Below are 23,207 nucleotides of genomic sequence, written 5' to 3'. Positions count from 1 at the left end.
GTCTGCCTTCGGCCATGATCCCAGGGTCCTAGGATCGAGTCCCATATCAGGCTCCTTGCTCCCCAGGGAGCCTGCTTCTCCCTCTGCCCGCAGCTCCCGCTGCTTATTCTCACTCTCTCTCTGATAAATAAATAGATAAAATCCTTAAAAAAAAAAAAAGTCAGATGCTTAACTGACTGAGCCATGCAGGTACTCCAATCTCCATTTATTTTTTATTTTTCAAGTTTTTATTATTGAACTATAGTTGACATCCAACGTTTTATTAGTTTCAGTTGTACAACATGGCGATTTGACAATTTTGTACATTAGTTAGTGCTCACCACAGTAAGTATAGTTTTTAAAATAAATTTTTATAATAAAAAAAGCAAGGGGGGCCTGGGTGGCACAGTCAGCTAAACGTACAACTCTTGGTTTCAGCTCAGGTCACAATCTCAAGGTCATGAGATCCAGCCCCGCGTCAGGCTCTGGGCTCAGTGAAGAGTCTGCTTGAGGTTCTCGCTCCCTCTCCCTCTGCTCCTCCCACCTGTGCTCTCTCTCTCTTTCTCAATAAATAAATAAGTCCTTTTTTAAAAAACCTAAAATTTACTTAATAATTTCATCCACAAGAGTTTGTTGAGCAGCTACTAGGTTCCAGGCTCTGTTGTAGGCACTGGAGATAGGAAAATGACAAAACAGAGTTCCTCCCCTTGTAGAGTTTATATTGTGTCTGAAGATAGACAATAAATAAGTAAATTTATGATAGATCAGATGGTGATAATAGCTTTGAAGAAAAATGTAGTATAAGGAAGGGTCTTTCTGTTATGTATAGACTGGTCGGGGAAGTCTTCTCTGATAAGGTGATTTGACCAGAGACAAGAGTGAGATGGTGAAACTAGCTATGCAGGTATTTTGGGGATGAGCTTTGTAAGTTGAGATTATAACACATGCCAAGATGACCCTGTGCAAGAGTTTATTGGCATGTTTGGTGATGTAAATGGTATTTAGAATTTTTGCTTTTTAATTATACCCATTTTTGGAAGGCAGAACTCAGTGAGTGACAGGTCATTAAAAGGGGATGGGTGGGGGGGAGGCATGGCATTGTTCCAGGGAAGGTTCTTGGTGGAGAATTATAGGCCCTAATTCCAGCCAAGTTGAGCAGAAAAGGAATTTATTGGAAGATTGTCAAGTACCTCACAGCACTGTGATGGAAAGACTGGTTTAATGGTTTAGAAAGCAGGCGGGAACCTAGGGAATGAAGAGATCTAGAATTATTGCCAAGATCACACCCCTGGAAGACATTGGTTAAGGATATCTGGTTAAGGATGCTGCTGTAGTCTAAATGTTTGTGTTTCCCCCCAGTTTCATATGTTGAAATCCTAACTTCCAAAGGTAATGGTCTTTGTAGGTGGGGCCTTTGGGGTGTGTTTAAGTCAGGAGGGTGGACCCTCCAGAGAGCTCCTCTTTACCCCTTCTCTTCCATGTGTGTGACCCAGAAGGGAGCCCTTGCCTGAGCGTGCTGACACTCTGGTGTCAGACTTCTAGCCTCCAGAACCGTGAGAAGTACGTTTCTGTGTTTATAAGCCCCCCAGTCTGTGGTATTTTGTTGGAGCAGCTTGAACAGACTAAGACAGATGCTGTTGCTGCTGTTTCGGAACCCTGGTGTTACATCTGGTGGAGGTCTGACTTCTGAGCTTATTTCTTATTTGAGTCACTGGATCAATCTCAAAGACCTTTGAAAAGGTTACTCTGGCTGCTATGTCAAGAATGAAGTGAGGGGTTCAGGAGTAGAAGTGGGGAGATCCAGTCATGAGGCTCCAGTGTAGATGATGTTAAGTTAGGGAGGTGATGTTAACAGGGAGACGAAAAGAATGGATGGATTCGTGAAACAGGCCATTAAGTCGCTACTACAATTCTTGTCTTGGAAAAATTCTTCTTTTTTTTTCTTCTTCCTCTTCTTTCTCTCCCTCTCCCTCCTCTTCTATTTCTTTTCCTCATTCTTCCTTTTTGAAATCTAAACCTTTCTAGAGGCCTTGATGCAGTCTTCTCTTGCACAGGGTAGTGTAACTTATCTGGCTTATATTTCATAAAATCTTGCAGTGTTCATCATTTGTTCATTGAAAAAATATTTCTAAGCTCCTACTGTATACACTGCAGTGCTGAAGGAGATTGCTGTTGTGGTCATTCTAAATTGAGTTCAAGTTTAGACACTCAGAAATGGTTCCTTTCTTCCAGGGCACTTCATGATTGCTAACTAGGATGGCCCTTTTCTAGGTGTGGATAATTTGAAACCACGTGATCTCCTTCATGTAAACTTTTTCCCCCAGGACCTTTTAGTCCCTTATTTTAGTCTTTTACATATCCGTTATTTGAAATAGGCCAAATGCATGTCCATTATTTTAAAAAGTAATGAGAAAGAAAATGGTATCTTTTTTTATCCTCTTAAGACAGTGAATTTCAAGTAGAACCAATCATCAGAAATGGCTAAAATAATTTAAAAAAATAGAGAATCCCAGCCCTCCTGAATCATATCTGGAAGTAGATCTCAGAAATCTTTATTTAAAAAATGAACTTTCCAGGATAATCAGCCAGGTTTGGGAACTATAGCTTTATGCTATTGAGACTAGCTTTGTGCTTTACAAGGAGAATTAATTAAATTCTTCTTGCTTAACGGGAAGGAACCATTATAAATAACTGGTTTTCTCAGCTTGACTTTAAAATATGGCATTTGTCTCATCTTCAAGAATGGTTTCATAAGATTATAGATAGTTTTCTTGGGGGGTGGTAGAGGTGGATTCCATTAATTTTTCTCTTACCCTTTGGCTATTTTGTAACTGTACAGTATTTATTTCATCTCCAAAAATACAAGAAACTTGATCTGTATATTACAAGAATATAGCCCACTAAACTTCAGCTTCAAGCCAGTTTGTATAAAAAGCAGCTAGATCACTGCTTCTTAAGCTTAATGTGCATACAGATCACCTGGAGAGCTTGTTAAAATGCGAATTCTGGGGCGCCTGGGTGGCTCAGTCGTTAAGCGTCTGCCTTCGGCTCAGGGCGTGATCCTGGCGTTCTGGGATCGAGCCACGTCAGGCTCTTCCACTGGGAGCCTGCTTCTTCCTCCTCCCACTCTCCCTGCTTGTGTTCCCTCTCTCGCTGGCTGTCTCTCTCTGTCAAATAAATAAATAAATAAATAAATAAATAAATAAATAAAATCTTTAAAAAAAATGTGGATTCTGATTTACGTCTGGAGTGGTGCCTCGGATTCTGCATTTCTTTCTTTTTTTTTTCTTTTTTAAGATTTCATTTATTTGACAGAGAGAGCGAGAGAGCACAAGCAGGGGGAGTAGTAGAGGGAGAGGGAGAAGCGGACTCCTGAGCAGGGAGCCTGACACGGGGCCCGATCCCAGAACCCTGGAGATCATGACCTGAGCCGAAGGCAGATGCCCAACCATCTGAGCCACCCAGGCACCCCAGGTTCTGCATTTCTAATAAGCTGATGTTGCTGGTCTGCAGATCTCATTTTGAGTAGTAAGAGGCAGGATGACAATTGTATTATCCTTGGTATTTTCATCTTTGTATGAGTTACCCTGCTTTGGGGCATGCTTTGGGACTGTTTAGTCTGACCAAAGGTTGAGTAGTATATTTTAAGAAGATTGGATTATATAACCTTTATTGCTTTTTCCCATAATCTTGAAGGTTATAGTACTATATATAGCCTAAGGTTTTAGTTTCAGGCTTTGGAACAGAACAAAGGAAGTGTCAGAAGCAGTATATTTTTTATTGAATCATTAAATCTGCAGCAGCAAAATTGGTTTATATACCTGAGGTAGTCTGAACTACAAGTAGAGTATTATTAACTGAATTAAGAATAAGAAAGAAAGTCATATGATGTTGAAAATTAGTAGTAGATATGCAGGAAATACCTAAATATTGGGGAATTTGTGTTTTGCAGAACTGGGACTGCTTTGGATAAGATATATGTTAGGGCAGTGAGTTCGTAGTTGGGGGGGGATTTTACCTCCCAGCGACACATTTGATAATATCTGGAGACATTTTTACTGGTTACGATAGTTGGGTGACGGTATTGCTGCTGGTGTCAGTAGGTGGAGGCCCGGGAAGCTGCGGAATACTCAATAGTGCACAGGACAGCCCCCACGGGGAATTTCTCAGCCTAAAATGTCAGTAATTCCAAGCTTGAGAAACCTTATGTTAGAAAATTTTCACAAGTACTTTATTAATTTTTTAATTAAAAATAATACAGAAAATAATCATTCATATTCCCGCCAATCAAATTGAATTGTTGTTAACATTTTGTCATATTTGATTTTACCCTTCCTGTTTAAGAAATTTCACTCCAGGGGCGGCTGGGTGGCTCAGTCGGTTAAGCGTCTGCCTTCAGCTCAGGTCATGACCCCAGGGTCCTGGGATTGAGCCCCGCGTCTGGCTCTCTGCTCGGTGGGGAGTCTGCTTTTCCCCTCTCCCTCTGCCTGCTGCTCCTCCTGCTTGTGTTCTCTCTCTCTCTGTCAAATAATAAAATCTAAAAAAGAAAAGAAAAGAAATATCGGTGCTTCGGTGGTACAGTTGGTTAAGCGTCTGACTCTTGGTTTCAGCTTAGGTCGTGATCTTGGGGTCGTGAGATGAAGCCCCACATCGGGCTCTGCGCTCAGTGCAGAGTCTGCTTGAGATTCTCTCTCCCTCTCACTCTGCCCCTCCTGCTTGTGCTCTCTCTCTCTCTCTTTCTCTCTAAAATAAATCTTTAGAAAAAGAAATATCACTCCATTATTTTTGGGAAAATAACATGTTTATTATTTTGAATTCAAATAATGTAGAAAGTTCAAGGATGAAAGTAATGGAGCTATCCCAAATCTCACCACCCAGACATGAGCATCATAAACACTAGCCGAACATTATCCCAGGTATCTTTCCGTGCATATGCATAGATAGAAGAATAGAGAGAAGTGCTTTCATAAAATTGGGACCGTACTGTAGAGGAATCAAAAATAAATGAATTACTGAGCTTCAACAATCATGAATATAGAGCCAATCTGATTGTATCTGTATCTGTACCTACTCACCTGACACTGACTGTTTTGAAGCAAATCTCAGACATCACATCACTTCATCTGAAAGCATCTCAGTGCCTGTCTGTAAAGCTTGTGGTCTCTTTCTTTGAGCCATTAATCATACACGTACAATTAACAGTTTCTCTGATTGGTTTATTCTCTCCCTCCTTCTCCTCTCTGTGTCTCTCTCTCTCTCCCTTGAATTGTATTTTCTTCCCAATGGAAGGTTTGTTTTTTTTTTTTTTCTACTCAGAGTGCACAAAATGCAAAGGCAAGAGCAGTAATTGCACAAAGCAAGGGAAGTGGGTACCACAGAGCAAATAAAAGCTGTCTGCCACAAGTACTTCCCACGAATTTTGTGTTTTCTTTCTAGAATGTCTTTATCTATTTGCCAGTACCATGTAAAATAGTGTATTTCTCTTCTTTACAATGTTCATTTTTCAAGCTGCCCATCTTATCTTTTCCGACATTTCTTTGAGATATCTTCATGCTTTGGTGTATTTGCTTATAGCGGTGGCCTCTGGCAACAATTAGCAGGAAAGTAGTACCTGCAGGAATCATTTAGCTGGTGGTTAGCTTCTTGAGGGCTAGGAGCGAGTCTCACCATCTTTCCACCTGATAGGATAGCTTTCGAATGTCCTCAGTATTTGTGGGATGGTTGTTATTAATCTCGAGAGAATCGTACCAATATTGATTGGCATATTAATTAAAACTATTTACAACAATAACGTAGTCTAACATACGTGCGTACAGGAGAATATAATTCAGATGTTAACATTTGGTACCTGTATCTATAGGGGGGGTCTCCGTATAAAGAGATGAAGCAGGGAATTCTGCTCTTTGGTCACATTCTCTTGTTTCTTCTGACACTTATAGGGTGACCATATGTCCTGGTTTGCCTGATACAGTTTGATGTAATTATTAATAGTATCTCTTTTCGGGGCGCCTGGGTGGCTCAGTCATTAAGCGTCTGCCTTCGGCTCAGGGCGTGATCCTGGCGTTCTGGGATCGAGCCGCACGTCAGGCTCCTCCGCTGGGAGCCTGCTTCTTCCTCTCCCACTCCCCCTGCTTGTGTTCCCTCTCTCTCTGGCTGTCTCTCTCTCTGTCAGATAAATAAATAAAAAATCTTAAAAAAAATATAGTAGCCCTTTTCATTCACAGAATTGTCCCAGTTTAGATGGTAAATTAATAGTAACCCTATTTATAGGATATTTAACGTGTGCCAGGCTTTTTTCCAAACACTTTACTTACATCCTCATTTGATTTTCATGACAACCCTAAGAAGCAGATCCTGTTATTATCCCCATCTTACATATGGGTAAGTTGGGGCACAAAGAGGTCAGATAGCTTGGCTAGGATCCTAAGGCTCTGTTTGAATAGTAAATGGCAGAGCCAGGATTTGAGTCCAGGCAGTTTGGTGCTGGTGCTCTTCACCACTTTGCTATGTTGCATCTGTACCGGCCCCAAATAGATCTTTGTAGAGTACCTGCTGACCTACCAGGAGTCTCCTGATCTGCATATTTGTAGATCAGACGGCTGGTGAAGGCTTTGGGAATTTGACTGATTTTCGTATCTTCACAAAATGTTTGCGGGTTCCTTATGTACCACCATGCCAATCTGATTATAAACTTTTTAAAAAAATTTTTAAAGATTTTATTTATTTATTTATTTGAGAGAGCAGGGAACCCGACGCAGGGCTCGATCCCAGGACCCTGAGATCATGACCTGAGCCAAAGGCAGATACTTACCCGACTGAGCCACACGGGTGCCCCTGGTTATAGACTTCTTTCTCTGAAGATTGAACATGTACCTTTTTTCATTCTTTTAATGGCAGCTGTTTGGCATTCCCTTCTAGATGCTCCGGGAGATACGTAGTCTCAGCTTCTGCAGATCGTCCAGTTCCTGCCACAGTCATTTTCCTTACTTTTGGCCATCTTTGGTATTTTAAATTCTCTCTCTCTCTCTCTCAAATAAATAAATAAAATCTTAAAGAAATAAAATAAAGTAAAATAAAATATATTTAAAAAAAGGAAAGCCTACATTCTCATGTAAACATAAGGAAAATACATTTACAGTATGGTGCTGTATTTAGAAAAAGTCTGCATATATGTGGACCCACACAATTCAAACCCATGTTGTTCAAGGGTCAAGTGTCATTGCATTTCTTTTTAAGATTGTATTTTTAACTGATTTGTACACCCAATGTGGGGCTTGAACTCACAACTCCGAGATCTAGAATCACATGCACTATCAACTGAGCCAGCCAGGCACCCCTTACTTTTTTACTTGATTATCTTAATAAGAAAAAATGAATACATTTAATTAGAGCTTATCTCAGTAGCTGGGTGAGATAAGGCAGTATTCATTATCTTTACTTAAAAATGAGGAAATTGAAGTTAGGTTACATGGTAAGCTATGTGACTTGGCTGAAAATGGCACAATGGGGACTCGTACTTGGTTGAAGCTTCAGAATGCAGATCCACAATGTATCACATGATCTTATTTAACTTATTAGATTAAAATTTTTTATCAGTATCCAGATAAAGAGGAACAGTGGAAGTTGGGAGTAGTATCTCACATTTTAACTCCTTTTTTAATGAATGTCATTATAGAATCTAGTTCAGCATATTTAGTCTGTTTCCTTTTCTGAGTCAACAGGCCTAGTATCAACACACTGCTTTGATGATTGTAGATCCCATAAATTCTGAAAGGGAAGTCCCATAGAGGCTGCAGACGGCCTACATGGTGCCCGTGTGCAAATCAGCAAAAGGCAGTCTCTCTAGATGGTTCGGTCAGTCAGAAGAAGGCATCCCTCCTTGGGGCACGTTCAGCCCACATCAGGATGCTGGCCTTGGGAAATAAGTGTCTGGATTTTCATCTCTTCTGTAGCACTCAAAACACAGCAGCCAAGTATCCCGTTTATATAAATTGATGAGGAGCTGAGGTTTCTTTAGTGTTGTGTTTATAGACGACATCTCTTGTTCTTATTCCGTATACGGCACGTGTACCTCCTTCCGCAGCTGTACTTGTTCGCTCCGCCTGGAACCCCAGCTCCCTGATCCCATGCAGCTCATTCCTTCACTTCATCCAAGTCTCCGCTTAAATCTTCCCTTTTCAAATGTACCCTTCACCTCCTCACACTGAGATATTACCCCCAGTCACACTGTCCTTCCTGCTCTATTTTCTTCATGGTACTTCTTACCACTTGGAATATTAAATTCATATGTATTTTATTTTGTTTTTGTCTCCCCACTAGCAATACACTTTGTGAAAGTTAGGATTTTGCCTGTTTTGTTCACTGCTGTATTCCAGCACCTAGAAAAATGCCTGGCATTTACGGGGCTCTTAGCTGACATTTGTTGAATGAATGAATGAACATTGGACTGTTTGTATTGTGACAAATGACCAGTTTTAATGTTTGCTACCTTCTGCTGACTATATTTGTGTACTTTCTGGACTATAGTGTTATGAATATTGTCTAATTTAACTGTTAATAGCTATATGAGGAGAAAATAGCATAATCCTCATTTTAGAGTTGACGAAATCCTAAAGCTGAGAAAAATTAAATAACATTCCCAAAGTCAAAAAGCTAACAATTAAAATCATTTCTTGACAGGTAGATTTGATAACCAAAGTTTGTTTAAGAACGTTGTTTTAGTGATTCTTTGGGTCTTGTACTTTTTTTCAAAGAGGGATTTCCAATTACTGGGGGAGGAAAAAAACCTTAAAAATATGGTCAACTATGTTTTAAGGGAAAGGAGAGATAAGGCCCATGGGATTTGAAGCATTGGGAGACTGGAGATCAGAAACTCTCCTTTGTAATCTTTGCCTTCTTATCTAAGGGTGCTGACCTTGAGGGTCCTTTGGGATGAAGAGCATGACATTGGAGTCCTTTTCCAACTGTGTAAGTCTGGCTAAATAGCTTATCTGAGCCTTTTTTTCATCTCTAAATTCTAGTAACGGTGTCTACCTTATGGGGGTATGAAGATGAAATATGTACATAAAATGCCTGGCATAGTTTCTGGTGCTTGGGAACTTGGTTTCTCCTGTCCCCTGCTCTTGTCTTCCTCCCTTCAGCTGCAAGGGACCAAAAATCTAAGTTGTTTCAGCACCTTTCAGGGTGATTTTTTTTTTAAGATTTTAATTATTTATTAGAGAGAGAGCACGAGCAGTGGGGAGAGGCAGGGGTAGAGGGGATGCAGACTCCCCACTGAGCAAGGAGCCTGATGTGGGGCTTGATCCCAGGACCCTAGGATCAGGACCTGAGCTGAAGGCAGACGCTTAACCAACTGAGCCACCCAGTTGCCCCAGGTTGATTTTTTTTTCTTGACGACTTCCCTCCAGATAAATAATCTCATATGTTAAGCTGTTTTCTGGTAGTATGTAGGCGATCAAGGTACCTTTTATAATTTGCATGTCATTTTTTTTTTTATCGTTGCAATTCAAGGAGATATTCATGGGCTTTGTTAGTAAATGTTGTGCACATATTGCCTTCACAAACCTGTGGGTCTGATTCCTGCTTTTTGTAATTGAATGTTCACGAAAACTGAGTATCAGTAACTGGGAAGCCCTCTTTGCTTTGTTTCTCACATCCTTCTCCCCATGTTCCACGAAATACCAGATTTTTTAAAAGTCAGGGAGATGTTTGCTAACACATGTAAGTTTAGATGCATACTAGATTTTTTTTTTTTTAAGATTTTATTTATTTATTTGACAGAGATAGAGACAGCCAGTGAGAAAGGGAACACAACCAGGGGGAGTGGGAGAGGAAGAAGCAGGCTCATAACGGAGGAGCCTGATGTGGGGCTCGATCCCACAACACCGGGATCACGCCCTGAGCCGAAGGCAGATGCCTAACCGCTGTGCCACCCAGGCGCCCCCATACTAGATTTTCTTAAGTACCATCTTACAATTTCTATAATTGTCACCGTGTCCACAGAATAGTAGTATCATGCACAGATTCAGAGAATAGGATTTCCTGAACAAATGAGTAACCGAAGTAGGAAAAAAAAACAACAGGAAATTTTCAGTTCTTTGAAATTAAACACTACAGTTTAATTTCAATTGAAAAATTATTTATTAAGAAATGGGGAACAGATTAAGAGAAGTATAACCAACTTCCAGAGAAAGATGTCTGAGCACCCTTCTCAATTATATGCTGATCTTTTCTTCTTCTTAATACCATATTATATGCCATATAATGAAGCAATAAAAATGTTTATTATTTAAATATTAATTATGGACTTAACTGGACAGTATATAATTTAAAGCTCAATTGATTAACCCCAAGTAATGATATAACTATATTGGAAGGGGTAGTGGGAGTAAAAGAGAACTAATTCCTTATTTGTCATTACAGAAAATCTGTAATGTCAAAAATGGATGAATCAAGGAATTGGAAGAAAAGCTTTTTATGTAGGACTGTAGGGGACACTATTGGATGAAACAGCCACAACAGTTGAAAGTGTTGATGCTAGTCGAGGAAGGGTGAACCAGTGAACTACTGCTTTTCATTTAAGTCTTATTGAGTATTACTGAATTGTTAATTATATATATATTATTTTGATAAAAAAAAATAAGGGGTAAAATGACAAGAGAAAAAGTAGAGATATAACCAATCTAAGAAAGTGAAAAGACAACCCAAGAAAGGGAGAAAATATTTGCAAATCGAAACTCTGGTAAGGTACTTGTATCTAGAATTATACAATAAACTCTTACAACCCCAAAATTAAAAAACCAAATAACTTATTTAATCGGCAGAGGAGCTGAGGAATCACTTCTTGAAAGATGATTGTTAAAGGGCCAATAAGCGTGTGAAACGATGCTCAACATCATTAGCCATCAGAAATGTAAATCTTAACCATGAGATAGGGCTTCACATCCACTAGGATGCCCAGAATAAAAAAGGCAGATAGTGGGGCGCCTGGGTGGCACAGCGGTTGAGCTTCTGCCTTCGGCTCAGGGCGTGATCCCGTTGTTATGGGATCGAGCCCCACATCAGGCTCCTCTGCTATGAGCCCCTCTTCCTCTCCCACTCCCCCTGCTTTGTGTTCCCTCTCTCGCTGGCTGTCTCTATCTCTGTCGAATAAATAAATAAAATCTTTAAAAAAAAAAAAGGCAGATATAAGTGTTGGTGAGGATGTAGACAGATAGGATCTCTCATACATTGCTGTGATCGTAACCTGGTGCAGTCACTTTGGAAGACAGTCTGGTAGTTCCTGAAAAGATTAAACGTAGTGTTACCATAGGACCCAGCAACTCTCCTTCTAGGTATATACCCAAGAAAAGTGAAAAACAGATGTCCACACGAAAGCTTGGATGCAAGTGTTCATAGCAGCATTATTCAAAATAGCCGCACAGTGAAAACAATCTAAATGTCCCTCGACTGAAGAATGAATAAACTGTGTTGTGTGCCATACGGTGGATATTATGTAACCATCAAAAAGAGTGAAGTACTGATATTTGCTACAACATGAATGACCCTTGGAAACATTATTTTATTTTTTTTTTAAAGATTTTATTTATTTATTCGACAAAGATTGAGACAGCCAGCGAGAGAGGGAACACAAGCAGGGGGAGTGGGAGAGGAAGAAGCAGGCTCATAGCAGAGGAGCCTGATGTGGGGCTCGATCCCATACGCCAGGATCATGCCCTGAGCCGAAGGCAGACGCTTAACCGCTGTGCCACCCAGGCGCCCCGGAAACATTATTTTAAGTGAAGGAAACCAGTCACAAAAGCCACATAGTTTATGATTCCATTTATGTGAATATACAGTGGTTAAGTCCAAAGAAATAGAAAGTAGACTAGTAGTTGCTTAAGGCTGGGGAGAGAGCTGCTTTAGGGGAAATGAGGCATTACTACTAATGAATATGAGGTTTCTTTTTTGGGTGATAAAAATGTTCTGAAGTTGAATGTGGTGATGTTTGTATACCTGTGAATATATAGAAAACCATTGACTTGTGTACCTAAATAAATGAATTGTATGGTATGTGAATCATATTTCAGTAAAGCTATATTACTGTATATATAGCTGCAGATATTTGGACATATCACCAGTTACTGCTAAAAGAAACAGTAACTTTTATTTTTATTTTAGTGAAAAAATTATTATTTTCTTTCTTCTGCTTTCAATTTATTACAGATAAAACCTGTAATTTAGGAAAGCAGAATTGTCCTGGTGTAGATCATAAGTATGTTTTAATGGGTTATTGGTTGTTTTGTTTTTGTTTTTAATTCTGCTTAACACAAATCAAGTGTGACCTGACATTTGCATGACTAACAGCCTTCTCTCAGAGTATGCTGAGATGGTGGTTTTGGGTGGCCCCAAATTATTTTCATGCTGTCTGTTTTTAGTGTACTATATACACAGACTTTTGGCTGCTGCCACTGTCCTCTTTGTTTGTGATTAAGAAGAAAAAGTCTGTGTGGTCTGCACTTCTTCATATACCGAATAGGAGTAATGTCTTGTTGGTTGGTGATTGAGATTCTTGCCGGAACTTCTTGTTCCCTCGTGAGTTTTTATGTGATGAATAAATGGCTATTTAAATTGAACTAGATTGTATTTGACTGCTACCTCTGTGGGTTCCCCCACTGGAGACAGTCTTTATGAATTGTTAGCCTTAGGCTGCTTCAGATGATGTTTTCTCACATTATTCTCAAGGATACATGTTTTTGATGCTTTCTTTCATTTTGTATATTTTTGTGTCTCCTGCCCCATTAGTTTCATAAGCAGTCCTCGCATGTGTCTTCTTGATAGTCATTGTTTCAGGATGACTGACTGACTGTCTGCCTTGCCTTCTCTCACTGCCGTGCTTTCCGTTGGCTGTGCTGGGTCTCCGTTGAGTACTGGATTTGCGTATCTGTGTGTGTTAGATAAACACCTCTCTTTTTCCACATTTGGTAGGCAAAATATCTTCTGAGTCTCGTGCACAGGATCTCACAAATGGCATTCTGGCTGTGCGTACATCACGGCGGCTCCATGCCCTAGCTCCCTTGGCTTCCTGTTCTCAAACTCTCTCTGCCTTCAGTTCATGCACTTGCCGTCTACATGGAGCAATGAGCAGTGCTGTATCTGTGCATTTCTCCTACGGCTGTTCTTACAGCCTGTAACTCAACTTCAGTCGCAAGTTGGATTAAGTCTGAAAAATTGTTTTCAGAAAATAATTTGCATGTAATTCATGATAGTTTTATGCTATCTTTGATATATGAAAATGCTTTCCATGCTGGTAAGGACCAGCTTTTGAGCACTGCCATTTGTTCATATTACAGGAATACCATCTGTACCAAGCAGTAGCTTCTTGTTCCTTTTACAATGAATGTGTTGAAACCGTCATCATCACCCCCTACGTACACACACACATTCAAAAATTTTTTGTACTTAGTATTTTTCAATTTATGCTCTGTTTTGAGTACATTTATGACAGTTTTACAACTAATGATTTTAGAGTACATCATAATTTACAGGGCAATTTTATATCCATTAGTTCATTTTATTGTCCAACAGCCTTACGGGGTTAGCTGTTATTAATATCCCATTTTTATATCTGGCAAAACACATGTGTGATACACCTTTTTTTAAAATTTCATTTATTTATTTGTCAGAGAGACAGAGAGAGAGAAAGCACAACAGGGGGGAGCAGGAGGCAGAGGGAGAAGCAGGTTCCCCGCTGAGCAGGGAGCCTGATGCGGGACTCGATCCCGGGACCCTGGGATCATGACGTGAGCCAAAGGCAAATGCCCAACTGGCTGAGCCACCCAGGCATCCCCACTTGTCTTTTTTTAAGATTATTTATTTATTTGTTGGGGTGCATGGGTGGCTCAGATGGCTAAGCATCTGCCTTTGGTTCAGATCATCATCTCCAGGTCCTGGGATTTAGCCCATGTTGGGCTCCCGGCTCAGTCTGCTTCTCCCTCTCCCCCTGCCTCTCCCCCTGCTTGTGTGCTCACGTACTCTCTCTCTCTCTCTCTCAAATGAATAAATAAAATCTAAAAAAATGTAAAGATTATTTATTTCAGAGAGAGAGAGAGTGGGGGTAGGGCAGAAGAGCAGAGGGAGAGGGGCAAGCCGACTCCATGCTGAGCTCAGAGCCCAATGGGGAGCCTGATCTCAGGAGTCTGAGACCATGACCTGAGCTGAAATCAAAAGCTGGACTCTCAACCGACTGAGTCACTGAGGCGCCCCTGTGTGATAGACTCTTATGTTGATGCTTAATTAGACAGCCATTCTATCTCTTTATATGTCTTTTAAAAAATCTGAGTACATGAGAAAATGATCCTTTCCCTACCATATGATTTCTATAAATACATTCTCTGTTTTGTCAGAATAAATTTTTTAATATATTTTGGTTTCGCTTCCAATGTATTTCTATATTTTCTCGACCTGGTTCCCTTTTAGGCTGGCCTGCCTTCCTTCCTTCCTTCCTTCCTTCCTTCCTTCCTTCCTTCCTTCCTTCTTTCTTGGAGAGAGAGTGCAAGAGAGCAGGAGCTGGGTGGGCGTAGGGGGAGGGACAGAAGCAAGCTCCCCTCTGAGCAGGGAGCCTGATCCCAGGACCCTGAGATCATGACCTGAGCTGAAGGCAGATGCTTAACTGACTGAGCCACCCAGGTGCCCCCCCCAAAAAGGTCTTATTACAGGGTGATTCTCTGTTGTTTTTTTGAAGCATCACTAAACTGCAGAGTAATAAGCATTGTGATATTATACATAATATAGTGCTTTCAGACTTCTTTCACACCTAAATAACCTTGCTTTATCTTCACAACAGTTATTTGAGACAGAACAAGTGCAAATTGCTTGTTTTTGTGAATTAAAAACTTGCGACTCAAAGTGTTAGCTAAAGTTTTTGTTTGTTTGTTCACAATCACATAAGTAGGAAGTGTTAGGAACAGGAATACTCGGGCTTCTCGCCTAGGGTAGGGCTCTTTCCACTGCTGTTTTGATCCTGTGTTGTGCCCCCTGGTATCATGTCATGCACACTTAGCCAGATTTCTTTCGTACTTTGGTATTGCTAACCACTTACTCAGAATTCAGTCCAGAGTAGCAGTTTCTCTTGTTGCTTCGTTGAAAGACTTCCTATAAAAAGAAATTGTCAACAAGACAGGTCAATAATTTGCCAGATGCTCTGTATTTAGCAGAACAAGTCTTTGAACAGTTGTCCCTACTCACTGCTCTTTTGCTGTGTGTCTATTTTGTAGTCTGTACCAGGACTCTGTCATATATGGATTGGTTTCCTAGGGCTGCCATGACAAATTACCACTAAGTGGGTGGCTTAAAACAACAGAAATTTGTGCTCTCACACTTCAGGAGGGCCGAAGTCCAAAATCAAGGTGTTGGCAGAATTGGTCCTTTTTAGAAGCTCAGAGGGAGAATCTGTTCCATTTCCCTCCCCTGGCTTCTGGTGGTCGCCAGCAATCCTTGGTGTTCCTTGGCATGCTGCTGCATAGTTCCAGTCTCTGTCTGCTTCTTCATATGGCTGTCTTCCCTCTGTGTCTGTGCCTGCACATGGCATTCTTACTGTGGGTGTCTGTCTCTCCTCAGCTTGCAAAGACACCAGTCAAATTGGATTAATACTCTATTCCAGTATGACTGTATGTTAATTTACATCTTAATTACATCTGCAAACACACTACAGTTGACCCTTGCACAACACGGGTTTGAACTGTGCTGGTCCACTTACATGTGGATTTTTTTCTGTAAACATATAAACTGACAGTATCAATGAGTACAGTACTGTAAACGTATTTTCTATTCCTTATGATTTTCTTTTTCTTTTTTTTTTTTTTTAAGATTTTATTTATTTATTTGACAGACAGAGAGATAGCCAGCAAGAGAGGGAACACAAGCAGGGGGAGTGGGAGGAAGAAGCAGGCTCCCAGTAGAGGAGACTGATGTGGGGCTCGATCCCAGGACTCTGGGATCATGCCCTGAGCCGAAGGCAGACGCTTAATGACTGAGCCACCGAGGCACCCCTCCTTATGATTTTCTTAATAACATTTTCTTTTCTCCAGCTTACTTTATTGTAAAAATACAGTGTATCATACTTTTAACGTACCAAATATGTATTAATCTACTGTTGACCGGTAAGGTTTCCGGTCAACAGTAGGCTAATAGTTAAGTTTGCCGGGGGTGGGGGAGTGTCAGAAATTATATGTGGTTTTTCAGCTGCACAGGGAGTCAACTTGTCTTTTCACTTTCCTAGTAATGTCTTTTAATGAATACAATTCTTGGTTTTCAGAATGATCTAATTTTTCCTTAGTGAAGAATCTTTTTGGTGAGCTCTTTAAGTGATCTTTTTTTTTTAACCCCAGGGTCATAAAGATTACCTCCCATATTATTATTTATGAACTGTTTGATTTTACCTTTTATATTTACATCCAGTCTACCTAGAATTGATTTTTGTGTAATGTAGATAGGAGTCAAGATTCATGTTTTTTTTCTTTTAATTTAGATATCTAGTTGACCCAGTACTGGTTCTTTTTCTTAATTTTTTTGATAAAATTATTTTTCTCATTGCTTTACAAAGTGCCACCTTTTTGTGTCAAGTGTCCATGTACGTGTGGGTTGTCTTTCAACTCTGTTCTGTTGTATTGTTCTGTTTTTCTCTCCTTGCACCAATACCACAGGCTTCAGTCCTGGAGCTTTTCAAAACTCTTGACATCCAGTGGAGGCAGTTCTTCCATTTTCTTCTTCTTCAAGATTATTTTAGGTGCTGTTGGCTCTTTGCGTTTCCATATAGATTATAGAATCAATTTGTCCATTTCCACAAACAAATCTATTGATATTTTGATTGGTATTGCATTGATCTATAGACCATTTTAGGAAGTCTTAATGTCTTTATAATTTTGAAGCTTCTAGTTTAAAATATGGCATATTCTGGGGTGCCTGGGTGGCTCAGTCCTTAAGTGTCTACCTTCGGCTCAGGTCATGATCCCAGAGTCCTGGGATTGAGCCCCACATTGGGCTCCCTGCTCAGTGGGAAGCCTGCTTCTCCCTCTCCCACTCCTCCTGCTGTGTTCCCTCTCTCACTGTGTCTCTCTCTGTCAAATAAATAAAATCTTTTAAAAAAATAAATAAAAAGAAAATATGGCATATTCTTAATTTTCTGTGAGTCTTTAACTTAGCTCTCAAGCTCTCAGGGTTTTATAGTTTTTTGTGATTCATCTTGTATATCTGCATTACATTTATTCTTAGTTATTTGATATTACTTGGTACAATTGGAAATGATATATATATTTTTAAGTTTTGCTTAATAATTATTTGTTCTTTGGGATATAGAAATACAGTTGGCCCTTTTATATTCATCTTATATCCAGCAACTTTGCTAAACTTACTGGTTAATTCTGATAATTTATCTGTAGGTTCTTTTTAAACTTTCTGTGGAAAGGTTCATATCACCTACAAATAATGACAGGTTTATATTTGTTTGATAGAAATATAATTGAGTCATGTGTGACTTTAAATTTTCTAGTAGCCACATTAAAAAGTAAAAAGAAACAGATGAAATTAATTTTAATAATATATTTTATTTAACTAAATGCCAAGATACTGTTTCAACATGTAACCATATAAAAATTATTAATAAGACTTTAACATCCTTTTTTCATACTAAGTCTCCTAAATTTAGTATATTTTACATTTACCACACATTTCAATTTAGAGTAGCAAGGTCTCAAATGCTAAGTAGCCACATGTGGCTAATGATTACAGTTTTGGACAATGTAGGTCTAGAGGATGAGTCAGCCATTTTTAAACAATATGTATAATCAAACAATTATGCATATAATATGTATACTTATATACATATAGAATGTATAATATACATGCATAATATGTATAATTATATGTATGATTTCTTTTTTTAAGATTTTATTTATTTGGGAGGGAGAGAGAGAGAGAGAGAGAGAGCGTGAGCACAAGCAGTGGAGGGGCAGAGGGAGAAGCAGACTCCCTGCTGAGCAGGGAGCCCAGTGCGGTACTGGATCCTGGGACTCGGACATGACCTGAAGGCAGATGCCCAACTGACTGAGCCACCCAGGCGCCCCTATATGTATGATTTCTGATGGAGTCACTGAGGAAGCCTCTATTCTCAGGATCATATATAAGTACCAGGGAGAGATTAGATTTTCAAGGAAGGTTTTACTGAAAAGATGTCATTTGCATGTCCTGAACTATGAATATAAATTTGCCAGGTGAACAAAATAGGCAAAGAGAATAACATGTAAAATTATGATGTTATCTAAGAGTAGAATTCTTTCAGGGCCACCTGGTTGGCCCAGTCAGTTGGGTGGCTGACTCTTGATTTTGGCTTAAGTCATGATCTCAGGGTCCTGGGATTGAGCCCCTCATCAGGCTCCCTGATTAGTGGGGAGTCATCTTCTCCCTCTCTCTCTGCCCCCCACCATGTGCCAGAGCATGTGTGCGCACACTCTCTCTCAAGTAAGTAAAAAATCTTAAAAAAAAAAAAAAAGAGTAGAATTTGTTCAGAGACTTGCATATATTTCACTGTGGTTGGAGGGTAGGTAGCTGTGTGAGAGAGGTAGGTGACTTGCTAGCAGTTCTTAATCCAGTTCCCTGTGTTAGGAGTAATGTATTAGTAGTGGTAGTTCACATGTTCTTAAGATAAATTTCCAGAAGTGTAATTACTGGGTTTAATAGAATAAATATATTCCGCAATACATCCAATGAATCTCAGGGTCTGAACTAATTTACTCTGCCCCTCGCAAATATCCTGGTTTCAGCGCACAGTCAACTGCTACAATTAGTGTGTTTGTAATGGGCTAACTTTGTTGTATTAGGTTTGCGTTTTGTTGATTACGGGTAAGGTTTAACATTTTTTCTTATTAACAGTAAATACATTACTGAGTTCTCAGTTCCCAGATCGAGTTCTCAGATCCCATTCAGGCTTTCCAGTTGTCCCAGTAACATTCTTTATAGCAGAAAGATCCTGTTCAGGATCAGGCTTTTTTGCGTCCCAGCTTTCCCTTTTCTTTGGAGGAAGACATTTCCTTGACATTTTTGAAGATTATAGGTTGATTATTTTGTAGAATGTCTCCCAATTTGGTTTTGTCTGTTTCTTCATGATCAGATTCAAGTTCTAGATCTTTGGCAGGAACATTACTCCTTTGTCTTTGTTGTTTTATTTTTATTTTTTAGAGAGGGAGGGAGGGAGGAAGGGAGAGAATCTTAAGCAGGCTCCACGCCCAGTGTGGAGCCAAGCATGGGGCTCCATATCACAACCCTGAGATGATGACCTGAGCCAAAATCGAGAGTCAGGTATTTAACCAACTGCACCAGCCAGGTGCCTCAGGAACATCACCTCTCATTGCATCCTATCAGGTGGAACAGGACTTGGATTAGTTCACATTGATCATTTGATCAAGGTGAAGTCTGCCAGATTTTACTATTATGTTACTTTTTTCTTTTGGAATTTATATGTGTTTTGTGGGGAAGTACTCTGAAACTCTTTCATACAAATTCTCCGTGTATTCACTGATTTATTTTTATTAGCATTGCTTCATGGTTTCTTATTTTATTCGACAGGTTATAATCCATTACTGTCATTATTTGTTTTGATGTTGAAATTACCCCCGTTTGGCCAATAGGAGCTTTTTCAAACTGAATCTTATGTCCTCCTTTTCTTAAATGCTTTATTTAATTTAATTTATTCCTTTATTTTTATGTTTTTATTTGTTAAGGAAACTCTGCCTTCAATGTGGGGCTCAAACTCACAACCCCAAGATCAAGAGTCGTGTGCTCTACTGACTGAGCCAGCTAGGTGCCCCTTATTTTTAAATTTTATTTGTTTTTCCAGTTTTATTGAGATAGCATTGGTATATAGCATTGTAATAGTTTAAGGTGTATAAGGTAATGATTTGATGTATGTATATATTGTGAAGTGATTAGCACAATAAGCTTAGTTAACGTCTATCCCCTCACATAGTTATTTTTTTTATAATGAGAACTTTTAAGATTTACTCTTAGCAACTTTCAAATACACAGTTCATTTTTTTTTTAAAGATTTTATTTATTTATCTGACAGAGAGAGAGGCGGCGGGAGAGGGAACACAAGCAAGGGGAGTGGGAGAGGGAGAAGCAGGCTTCCCGCCGAGCAGGGAGCCCGATGCGGGGCTCGATCCCAGGACCCTGGGATCATGACCTGAGCCAAAGGCAGACACTTAACGACTGAGCCACCCAGGCGCCCCTACAGTTCAGTCTTTTTAACTTAGTCACCATGCTGTACATTATATCCCCAGAAGTTATTTATCTTATATCTGGAAGTTTGTGCCCTTTGACTACCTTCACTGTTTCCTCCACCCCATCCCCACCTCCAGCAACCACCTATCTAGTCTCTGTTTCTGTGAGTTTGGTTTTTTTAGATTCCACGTATAAGTGATATCAGACAGTATTTGTCTTCCTCTATTTGACTTATCTCACTTAGCATAATGTACCCAAGGCCCATGCACGTTCTTTTATATATAATATATTTTTGTAAATATATATAGGCTCCCTTGTATATGTATATCTCATTCCCTTTATTAGAGAATGGTATTAGAAGCCAAGGTTTAGGAACTCGGTATGTTTGTACCATTGGGAAATAGAGGTGGTCACTGCTCCGAGGCCCTCTCAGTAGACAGATTTACAGAGTGAGGGTGTATGTATGTGTGTGTGCTTACATGTACACACACAGACACACATCCCTCAAAGACATTTATGTCTACATTCTAAAAGATCCATTAGTTCACCCACACCTTCCAAAGGATTTATTCTAACCTTTCTCTTTTCATATCTGTAGCTCTCTTCTCTTATAGAGAGAACTGTGGGGCCCATTGTCTTTAGTTGATTTTGTTATTTGATGAATCCTCCTGTGTATGACAAATCTCCTGTTCTGGCCTCCGAGCCGTTCCATGTGGAGATACCCTTCTCACTACACTCGGGCTCATGCACACTGGCTGTCTGTGTGCTTGTGGGTGGTCTCCTCCCGGTTCGCGCCCTCTGTGTGGATACTTACTGTGCTCGGCCCCACCAAATGGCTGTCGGCCTGGATTGTTCAGGAAGGGGTGAGGGCTCCCCTGGAATTCTTGCTTCACTTTAATGCTTCTAGCTGTGGGATAATTTCTTTATCTTTTTTTTTTTTTTTAACTTTCTTTGAGCCCTTTTAGTGTGAGGCCTTTTATTTTCTGTTAAGTCTGAGAGACTTACAGAAGTTTCTTTCTGAAAATATTTTTCATCATTTTCACATATTTTTCCCTTCTATGTATACTATTACGTGGATGTTGATTTTCTTCATTTCTGTATTCCATATCTCTTGATTTTTCTTTTATGTATTTTATGTCGTCTTGATGTCTTGTGGCAAAGTACCTTAAGCCTGATGTCTTAGCTTATTATTTTGTTCAACTCTATCCTTTCTGCTCTTCAATCCATTCATCCATTAAGTTTATTTCAGTGATTATATTTTTCATGCCCAGTATTTTTATTTGCTTCATTATGACATGTTCTCCCTGCTTTATCTCTAATATCTTTCCTTTTTAATTTTGTTTATTTTTTTAAGATTTTATTTTTAAGTAATCGCTATACCCAATGTGGGGCTCGAACTTACAACCTCGAGATCAAGAGTCACATGCTCTACGGACCGAGCCAGCCAGGCGCCCAAGCTTGCTTATTTTTAAACTTTTATTTTCTGTGTTATTCTCGTGGCCTTCGGGATATTAGTCACCCTGGCTCACGAGGTATTTGAGGTGGGGTGAAGAAAGCTACAGGCAGCTTTGGGCCTAGTTTGTGCCTTTCCTGCTCAGTTTAGAGAATGAAGGTGGGCGTTGGGTTGGGGGAGAAGACTTACCCAGGGTCATTACATTGTGAAACCCCCTCTAAGGCCCAGCACTTTTCAAGGTCTATTTCTCTCTTTTAAAAACTCCTATCCCACAGCACAGAAAGCAGTGGTGAGAAGAGGGAGCATGTGAACATGCAGGCACCAGCCAGTACTGTCCCTGCAAGTCCCCACCGGCTGGACCAGCCAGTGCCGTCCCTGCAAGTCCCCACCGGCTGGACCAGCCTGTGCCGTCCATGCAGGTCCCCACCGGCTGGACCAGCCAGTGCCGTCCATGCAGGTCCCCACCGGCTGGACCAGCCAGTGCCATCCTTGCAAGTCCCCTCCGGCTGGCTCCACGGCACCCACTTGTTACCCCGCAGCCCTTTGACATTTTTAGGCTTGCTGACGATCTTCCTGCCCTGTAACCACAATTGCCTGTTCAAGAAAATGTTGGAGAGAAAAATATTTACCAAAATAAATGCACCACACCCTGACTCCCATCTCTGGTGTCTGGCTCTTGTCTGCTCTGCCTGTACATTGGGACCAGATTTCTCTATGTTGTTCCAGGGATTTCTGTCCATATGTGAACACAAATGAATTTTTTTGTTTAGTATAGGTTCATTACTATACATACTGTCCAGCAACTTGCTGTTTTTAAAATGGCTGGTTACCATGATTGATTACCTATGAAGGTAGTTTGAATTTAACAAAATACAGCTTTAATATGCATGTGTGTATGTGTGTGACTTCTATATCCTTTTTACACTGAGGTGTCTGCATATTATCGCCTTATCTTAAATATTATCTTAAGTTAACGATAGGGTAGAGTGCAGTTGTTAGTGTTCTAAGAAGCACTTTTTAAAAAAATATTTATTCGAGAGAGAGAGCAAGCACGCACAAGCAGGAGGAGAGGCAGGGGGAAGGGAGAGAATCTCAGGCCGACTGTGCGCTGAGCACGGAACCTGACGTGGGGCTCCGTCTCACGACCGTGAGATCACAACCTGAGCTGAAACCAAGAGTCAGACACTTCACTGACTGAACCACCCAGGTGCCCTTCTGTGAAGCACTTGATAATTGCCCTCTTTGTTCTTTTAGGTTGTTACCAGTTTCTAAATATTATGATACTGAAATAAATATCTTTATAGATAAGGTGTTTTACATTTATAGATCATTTTCTAGGATGGATTTACAGAATGGATCAAACAGATAAATAGGTCAGAAAGATCAGCATTTTTTATTCTTAACCATGTAGAGGAGGACTTGGAACATAATAGACATCCAATTAATGCTTATTGGATGAACAAATATTACAAAAATTACTTTCCAATATTGATGTACCAATTTTCATTCCGACTGACAATAT

General features: G+C 40.0%; 1 protein-coding gene across 4 annotated transcripts in view; it reads left to right on the top strand.

The window, feature by feature from the left end:
* SCAI (suppressor of cancer cell invasion) overlaps nt 1-23,207 on the top strand; it is a 135,516-nt gene that overhangs the window by 43,286 nt on the left and 69,023 nt on the right. For 2 of the 4 annotated variants that reach the window (XM_034664510.1, XM_034664511.1), the window contains exon 3: nt 8,885-8,946. The exons of the other annotated variants lie outside the window; for them this stretch is intronic. The gene's annotated coding sequence lies outside the window, so the exon portion shown is untranslated. The remainder of the gene's footprint in view (nt 1-8,884; nt 8,947-23,207) is intronic. 4 annotated transcript variants of the gene reach the window in all.

This window comes from Ailuropoda melanoleuca, chromosome 7 (genome assembly GCF_002007445.2).
Source record: "Ailuropoda melanoleuca isolate Jingjing chromosome 7, ASM200744v2, whole genome shotgun sequence".
In the NCBI taxonomy this organism is placed as follows: Eukaryota; Metazoa; Chordata; class Mammalia; order Carnivora; family Ursidae; genus Ailuropoda; species Ailuropoda melanoleuca.
The sequence above is the reverse complement of the archived record's forward strand: the minus strand, read 5'-3'. Positions and strand labels throughout refer to the sequence as shown.